The sequence below is a fragment of the Oncorhynchus gorbuscha genome, unplaced genomic scaffold (genome assembly GCF_021184085.1).
Source record: "Oncorhynchus gorbuscha isolate QuinsamMale2020 ecotype Even-year unplaced genomic scaffold, OgorEven_v1.0 Un_scaffold_2758, whole genome shotgun sequence".
NCBI classification, from domain to species: Eukaryota; Metazoa; Chordata; class Actinopteri; order Salmoniformes; family Salmonidae; genus Oncorhynchus; species Oncorhynchus gorbuscha.
In genome coordinates this window covers 58,855-67,747 of record NW_025745139.1, presented here as the reverse complement: position 1 = coordinate 67,747, position 8,893 = coordinate 58,855, and the positions used below count along the sequence as shown (strand labels likewise).

General features: G+C 47.7%; 1 long non-coding RNA gene across 1 annotated transcript; it reads left to right on the top strand.

Moving 5' to 3' along the window:
- Positions 1-8,220: 8,220 nt before the first annotated feature.
- On the top strand, positions 8,221-8,881 carry LOC124017576. Its single transcript, XR_006835508.1, has 3 exons — positions 8,221-8,357; positions 8,510-8,692; positions 8,770-8,881. It is a non-coding gene; the product is annotated as an uncharacterized LOC124017576 (long non-coding RNA).
- Positions 8,882-8,893: the final 12 nt, after the last annotated feature.

The window sequence follows — 8,893 nt, the reverse complement described above, 5'->3', positions numbered from 1 at the left end:
TATTTTAAGGGGGGAGGGGGTGAGAAGGATTACTTTATCCTATCCTAGGTATTCCTTAAAGAGGTGGGGTTTCAGGTGTCTCCGGAAGGTGGTGATTGACTCCGCTGTCCTGGCGTCGTGAGGGAGTTTGTTCCACCATTGGGGAGCCAGAGCAGCGAACAGTTTTGACTGAGCTGAGCGGGAACTGTACTTCCTCAGTGGTAGGGAGGCGAGCAGGCCAGAGGTGGATGAACGCAGTGCCCTTATTTGGGTGTAGGGCCTGGATCAGAGCCTGGAGGTACTGAGGTGCCGTTCCACACAGCTCCGTAGGCAAGCACCATGGTCTTGTAGTGGGATGCGAGCTTCAACTGGAAGCCAGTGGAGCGGAGGAGTGGGGTGGCGTGAGAATCTTGGGAAGGCTGAACACTAGGCGGGCTGCGGCGTTCTGGATGAGTTGTAGGGTTTAATGGCACAGGCAGGAGCCCAGCCAACAGCGGTGCAGTAATCCAGACGGGAGATGACAAGTGCCTGGATTAGGACCTGCGCCGCTTCCTGTGTGAGGCAAGGTCGCACTCTGCGGATGTTGTAGAGCATGAACCTACAGGAACGGGCCACCGCCTTTGATGTTGAGATTGAGAACGACAGTTTGTTGTCCAGGATCACGCCAAGGTTCTTAGCGCTCTGGGAGGAGGACACAATGGAGTTGTCAACCGTGATGGCGAGATCATGGAACGGGCAGTCACTTCCCGGGAGGAAGGGAGCAGCTCCGTCTGTGAGTTCAGCTTGGAGGTGGTGATCCGTCATCCACACTGATATGTCTGCCAGACATGCAGAGATGCGATCGCCACCTGGTCATCAGAAGGGGAAAGGAGAAGATTAATTGTGTGTCGTCTGCATAGCAATGATAGGAGAGACCATGTGAGGTTATGACAGAGCCAAGTGACTTGGTGTATAGCGAGAATAGAGAGGGCTAGAACAGAGCCCTGGGGGACACCAGTGGTGAGAGCGCGTGGTGAGGAGACAGATTCTCGCCACGCCACCTGGTAGGAGCGACCTGTCAGGTAGGACGCAATCCAGGTAAGGGCCGCGCGGGAGATGCCCAACTCGAGAGGGTGGAGAGGGAGGATCTGATGGTTCACAGTATCGAAGGCAGCCCGATAGGTCTAGAAGGATGAGAGCAGAGGAGAGAGTTAGCTTAGCGGTGCGGAGCGCTCCGTGATACAGAGAAGAGCAGTCTCAGTTGAATGACTAGTCTTGAAACCTGACTGATTTGGATCAAGAAGGTCATTCTGAGAGAGATAGCGGGAGAGCTGACCAAGGACGGCACGTTCAAGAGTTTTGGAGAGAAAAGAAAGAAGGGATACTGGTCTGTAGTTGTTGACATCGGAGGGATCGAGTGTAGGTTTTTTCAGAAGGGGTGCAACTCTCGCTCTCTTGAAAACGGAAGGGACGTAGCCAGCGGTCAGGGATAAGTTGATGAGCGAGGTGAGGTAAGGGAGAAGGTCTCCGAAATGGTCTGGAGAAGAGAGAGGGGATAGGGTCTGAGCGGGCAGGTTGTTGGGCGTCGGCCGTCACAAGACGCGAGATTTCATCTGGAGAGAGGGGAGAAAGAGGTCAGAGCACAGGGTAGGGCAGTGTGAGCAGAACCAGCGGTGTTGTTTGACTTAGCAAACGAGGATCGGATGTCGTCGATCTTCTTTTCAAAATGGTTGACGAAGTCATCTGCAGAGAGGGAGGAGGGGGGAGGGGAGGAGGATTCAGGAGGGAGGAGAATGTGGCAAAGAGCTTCCTAGGGTTAGAGGCAGATGCTTGGAATTTAGAGTGGTAGAAAGTGGCTTTAGCAGCAGAGACAGAGGAGGAAAATGTAGAGAGGAGGGAGTGAAAGGATGCCAGGTCCGCAGGGAGGCGAGTTTTCCTCCATTTCCGCTCGGCCTTCCGGAGCCCTGTTCTGTGAGCTCGCATTGAGTCGTCAAGCCACGGAGCGGGAGGGAGGACCGAGCCGGCCTGGAAGATAGGGGACATAGAGAGTCAAAGGATGCAGAAAGGGAGGAGAGGGAGGGTTGAGGAGGCAGAATCAGGAGATAGGTTGGAGAAGGTTTGAGCAGAGGAAGAGATGATAGGATGGAAGAGGAGAGAGTAGCGGGGGAGAGGGAGCGAAGGTTGGGACGGCGCGATACCATCCGAGTAGGGGCAGTGTGGGAAGTGTTGGATGAGAGCGAGAGGGAAAAGGATACAAGGTAGTGGTCGGAGACTTGGAGGGGAGTTGCAATGAGGTTAGTGGAAGAACAGCATCTAGTAAAGATGAGGTCGAGCGTATTGCCTGCCTTGTGAGTAGGGGGGGAAGGTGAGAGGGTGAGGTCAAAAGAGGAGAGGAGTGGAAAGAAGGAGGCAGAGAGGAATGAGTCAAAGTCAAACATCATTGATATATACAGAGAAAAGAGTCGGCCCGAGAATTGAACCCTGTGGCACCCCCACAGAGACTGCCAGAGGACTGGACAGCATGCCCTCCGATTTGACACACTGAACTCTGTCTGCAAAGTAATTGGTGAACCAGGCAAGGCAGTCATCCGAAAAACCGAGGCTATTGAGTCTGCCGATAAGAATATGGTGATTGACAGAGTCGAAAGCCTTGGCGAGGTCGATGAAGACGGCTGCACAGTACTGTCTTTTATCGATGGCGGTTATGATATCGTTTAGTACCTTGAGTGTAGCTGAGGTGCACCGTGACCGGCTCGGAAACCAGATTGCACAGCGGAGAAGGTACGGTGGGATTCGAGATGGTCAGTGACCTGTTTGTTGACTTGGCTTTCGAAGACCTTAGATAGACAGGGCAGGATGGATATAGGTCTATAACAGTTTGGGTCCAGGGTGTCTCCCCTTTGAAGAGGGGGGATGACTGCGGCAGCTTTCCAATCCTTGGGGATCTCAGACGATATGAAAGAGAGGTTGAACAGGCTGGTAATAGGGGTTGCGACAATGGCGGCAGATAGTTTCAGAAATAGAGGGTCCAGATTGTCAAGCCCAGCTGATTTGTACGGGTCCAGGTTTTGCAGCTCTTTCAGAACATCTGCTATCTGGATTTGGGTAAAGGAGAACCTGGAGAGGCTTGGGCGAGGAGCTGCGGGGGGGCGCCAGAGCTGTTGGCCGAGGTTGGAGTAGCCAGGCGGAAGGCATGGCCAGCCGTTGACAAGTGCTTATTGAAGTTTTCGATAATCATGGATTTATCGGTGGAGACCGTGTTACCTAGCCTCATTGCAGTGGGCAGCTGGGAGGAGGTGCTCTTGTTCTCCATGGACTTCACAGTGTCCCAGAACTTTTTGGAGTTGGAGCTACAGGATGCATACTTCTGCCTGAAGAAGCTGGCCTTAGCTTTCCTGACTGACTGCGTGTATTGGTTCCTGACTTCCCTGAACAGTTGCATATCACGGGGGCTATTCGATGCTATTGCAGTCCGCCACAGGATGTTTCTGGGCCAAGGGCTGTATCTGTTCTTGGTTCTGCATTTTTTGAACGGAGCATGCTTATCTAAAATGGTGAGGAAGTTACTTTTAAAGAATGACCAGGCATCCTCAACTGACGGGATTAGGTCAATGACCTTCCAGGATACCCGGGCCAGGTCGATTAGAAAGGCCTGCTCACAGAAGTGTTTTAGGGAGCGTTTGACAGTGATGAGGGGTGGTCGTTTGACTGCGGCTCCGTGGCGGATACAGGCAATGAGGCAGTGGTCGCTGAGATCCTGGTTGAAGACAGCGGAGGTGTATTTGGAGGGCCAGTTGGTCAGGATGACGTCTATGAGGGTGCCCTTGTTTACAGAGTTAGGGTTGTACCTGGTGGGTTCCTTGATGATTTGAGTGAGATTGAGGGCATCTAGCTTAGATTGTAGGACTGCCGGGGTGTTAAGCATATCCCAGTTTAGGTCACCTAACAGAACAAACTCTGAAGCTAGATGGGGGGCGATCAATTCACAAATGGTGTCCAGGGCACAGCTGGGAGCTGAGGGTGGTCGGTAGCAGGCGGCAACAGTGAGAGACTTATTTCTGGAGAGAGTCATTTTCAAAATTAGTAGTTCAAACCTGCAGCTGGCTCAGCTGGGAGCCGTGGCGGCCGTTTATATCAACGACGCTCTGCTCCAGGTACCCCTTCTAGGAATGTGTTTATGTTTGTAAGGGATGAAGATGAAGGAAAGAAGGAGAGGGTAGTATAAATGCATAAAGAGGGAGATGAAGAATGGTAGAGATAGTTAGATTGGTGTGCATAAAGGTGTTAGAACACCTTGACATTAGACCACTGTGGAGGTCTGAAAACATCTAACAAACTTTGATTTTGGAGTGTACTGTTCTTTTAAGACCTAAAGGAATTCCATATTTTAGGAACAGAGGTAGGGTAAAGAGAAATGCTATATGTTTAGGGATGCTGATTCACTAAGATGGTTTGACATCATACCTGAGTGAGCAGGCCATGTAGTTCAATCTCCAGGCTCTGGAAGGTCCTCTTCAGGTCGGTCACCTGAGATTGAGAGGTATTCACCTCTGTGGTGCTGGTGGTGATCTGGTTCTGAAGCACCTCCACCTGACACACACACACACCGTATTAGTCAAAAGTGTAGTACCACTTCACAAAATACATGTCAATTGTGCCTCTCACAAAACACATTTAGGGACCCATGCCCACATCTTTCGAGTCCCCCTGTCCTATTTTCAGAAGTTGTCTCACCTTGCTCTCAAACCACTTGGCAGCATCTCTCTGGTTCTTCATTATCATGCCCTCATACTGGGTCCTCACAGAGGCTGTGTACAGTACAAACAGGAAGTGCCTACTTCACTTGAAGACATCAGCTGCATGTCTGGCATTATCCACATTCATCTGAGAGTTCTCCACAGACCTGGCTTGGATCTAGGAACAGGAGGACAGCCACAGTCAATGGGATGTAATTACAGAGTCAACTATGTATAGGATATCATGTGTTTAGATCAACAGATCTGGTTCATGTCTACTGTTCATTCATTTACAACAGAACATGTTTTTCAACAATCAACAAGATAAATACTGAGAGACAATAGGAATTATACCTCAAATCTATCACTTATCTAATTCATTCTAGTGACGCTCTTCATTCACAAAGCTGTTGGCGTCTTCTCAATCCTATCCTCACCACCCCTCCCACTGTGACAGACATCAATTCAACGTCTATTCCACATTGTTTTTTACATTGCAATTACATGGAAACAATGTTGATTCAACCAGTGTGTGCCCAGTGGGTCGCTACATTAAGACTACATTACCCAGAAGTACCTGGTTGAGGATGTCTTTCTGTAGCTCAGTTGGTAGAGCATGGCGCTGGTTGATCCCGGGACCACCCATACGTAGAATGTATGCACACATGACTGATGGTGCGCCTGCTAAATGGCATATATTATATTATTATTATTATTATATTATGTCTGAGATGGTGGTATGGAACCCACTGAGGTCCTTCTTGTGAGTCGGTGATCTCATCTCGTAGAACTCCTTGATCTGCAGCTCCAACTTACTATTAGCTGCCTCTAGAGAGCGTACCAGTGTACACAGGGAGTGGAGGGAATCATTTGGGCTCCCGAGTGGCACAGTGGTCTAAGGCACTGCATTGCAGTGGGGCTAGGGTCATCACTACAGAACCTGTTTCGATCCCAGGTTGAATCACAAGCGGTCGTGATTTGGAGTACCATAGGGCGCTGCACAATTGGCCCAGCGTCATCTGTGTTAAGGGAGAGTTTGGCCGGGATAGGCCGTCATTGTAAATAAGAATTTGTTTTTAACTGACTTGCTTGGTGAAATAAATCCAAATAAAAAGTTCAGTTCATGGGTCTATCTGAAATGGCACCCTATTCCCTATATAGAGCACTACATTTGACCCTGTGGGCCCTGTTGTGCACTACATAGGGAATAGGTGCCATTTGGAGCGTAACACATCACGTTATGAGAATCAGTACTCTCCCATTTGATAATCCCCAACATAATGGAATTTAAAATAAATGATCAAATCCTGCTATGTCATTGTCCTCACTATGTATGTTGTGTTGCTACCATGCTGTGTTGTCATGCCTTGCAATGTTAATAATATAATAATATATGCCATTTAGCTGTGTTGTCATGTGTTGCTGCCTTGCAATGTTGTTGTCTTAGGTATCTCTTTGGTTCTATTACCACAGGTAGAGATGTTCTGCCTCGTTTAGCAAAAGACCCCAACAAAAGCGAAAGAGTGTGTCATTGTCTTTGGCCTACATGCAAAAGACAATAACATGCAATTCCTTCCAAATGTCAGGTGGAATGATCAGTGGTGGAAAAAGTACCAAATGTCATACTTGAGCAAAAGTAAATAGAAAGTTACTCAAGTAAAAGTAACACAGTAAAATACTACTTGCGTAAAAGTCTAAAAGTATTTGGTTCTAAATATAAAAAAGAGGGACATAGCACAGACTGGGCCAGCACAATTTAGAGGGCTGGAGGTGGAAGGACCTAACAAAACGGTTATGTATTTCTAATCTAGGACATCAACAATCTTACCTGCTTTTTTTTTTAATTATCCTTTTATTTCTCTTAAAAGATGAGTTTCTACTATACACCCTCTTCCACACACCCCAGTTACCACACACACACCTCCAGTCTTCCTAGGAAAGAGCCCCCCTATCTATTCTCATCATCCTTGGAGTGCCAGATACTGACAGACTGGCTTCCAGTTTTTCTATATACATTAGTTGATACTTTACATCTTGTGAAGTGCACAATGTAAAGAGACATCAGGTCCATGTTAAACCATTATCACTTGTTTCCTATTTCCATAACAGCATATCACTTTGGCTGTGGTATCCTGACAACAATTCCAGTGTTTAAAAAATGATCATATTGACAAGCTTCATTGACAACATTCTAAATGGATATCATATCTATGTAGGAAAGTCCACCAAAGCTTTTGCCAGAGAATTGACTGTTAATTTCTCTACATAAGCCGCCTCCAATGTCGTTTTAGAGAATTTGGCAGTACGTCCAACCGGCCTCACAACCGCAGACCACGTGTAACCACTCCAGCCCAGGACGTCCACATCTGGCTTCTTCACCTGAGGGATCCTCTGAAACCAGCAACCCTGACAGCTGATGAAACTGAGGAGTATTTCTGTCTGTAATAAAGCCCTTTTGTGGGGAAGAACTCATTCTGATTGGCTTGGCCTGGCTCCCCTGTGGCTGCGCACTTGCCCTCCCAGTCCCATCCATTGCTGCACCCCTGCTCTCCCAGTCCCATCCATTGCTGCACCCCTGCTCTCCCAGTCCCATCCATTGCTGCACCCCTGCTCTCCCAGTCCCATCCATTGCTGCACCCCTGCTCTCCCAGTCCCATCCATTGCTGCACCCCTGCTCTCCCAGTCACATCCATGGCTGCACCCCTGCTCTCCCAGTCCCATCCATTGCTGCACCCCTGCTCTCCCAGTCCCATCCATTGCTGCACCCCTGCTCTCCCAGTCCCATCCATTGCTGCACCCCTGCTCTCCCAGTCCCATCCATTGCTGTCATCCATTGCTGCCCCTGCTCTCCCAGTCCCACCCATGGCTGCGCCCCTGCCCAGTCCTGTGAAATCCATAGATTGGGGCCTAATGAATTTAATTCAATTGACTGATTTCCTTATATGAAATGTAACTCAGAAAAATCTTTCATTGTTGCTTGCGGCGTTTACATTTTGGTTCAGTATAGTTAACGTTAGCGAACTCTGCATTCTATACGGGTATGCCAATGGCCTGCTGCGATGCCCACTATATAGCGCTTTTCAGATCTATTCATATATTTAGCTACGGCAGATAGCTAGATCGGTGATGAGATGACCATTCAGTATGTAAACTAGCAGGCTTGGCCACCAATTAAATGGCTGGTCTTACCTTATCCTTGATCAGCATTTTGACTGTCGCATAAAATACGCTTTAAATCGATGTAAAAAAGACCTAATCCACACTTAGTGTGGTACTGTCAAATTGAGCAAACCAGATTGTTCAATCTTTTTGATTCAACTTTATTAAGTCACTATTCTGTCCGTCCATCGTGTTTTGTGAGACGCTTTACAGACTACTTTATGGGGAAAAGATGTGACTATTACCATTTTTACTTTTAAAACCCATAAAAATTCAAGGATGTTTTCAGACCAGGAAATACCAAAAGTGATGATGTTGGTAGGTTTTTAGGTCTATAATTATCGCTCCTTGACCTCTCACGGGTGTTCAGAATTAAGATGATTAGGATCAATTGGTCCATAAATATTTCTAGTTTGTAGGCACTGTTAGATCATTCAGTCATGTCACTCCTTTGGCAATGTGCAATTGTTTTGGCTGTCGTAGCAGCAAGCGCTGCCAATGAAGGTACGTCTAATAATGAACGCATAATATGATTATGTACTTACCATGTTAACTAATAGGCTACTTATCTCATGCTGACCGCCTAACAGACTAGCCAAGTTGTGGTGTTGGCTCTTGAGATGTGAATGATGACATTATCAAATTTATATTTTTAGATTTTAATGTGGATTGTGAGAAACACTCCATTAAAGTGACATGGAAGGTCAGTCCAGAGTTGGTTGAACATGCTGCCCGTCTTTTCCTTGGACACTGTGTTCCGTCCATTTTCTGTTCTTCCCACGGGAGAAGGGATGGCGACATTCCACTACAACCTCAATGGCTGTGCCATCAAGAAACGGGTAATGTCTAACTCTTTGACCCAATGTATGCCATTTTGGATCCTGCGACGACTAATGCTTCTCCTTCTATTCCCCAGGTGACTGGCAAAAAACACATCTATTCAACCAGCCTGACTTACAGACCTAACTGAAAGCCCAAACCTGCTGCTATTAGTCACCATATTAAGTGTGTTTACAAAGGTAACCATCTATGCCAGGGGT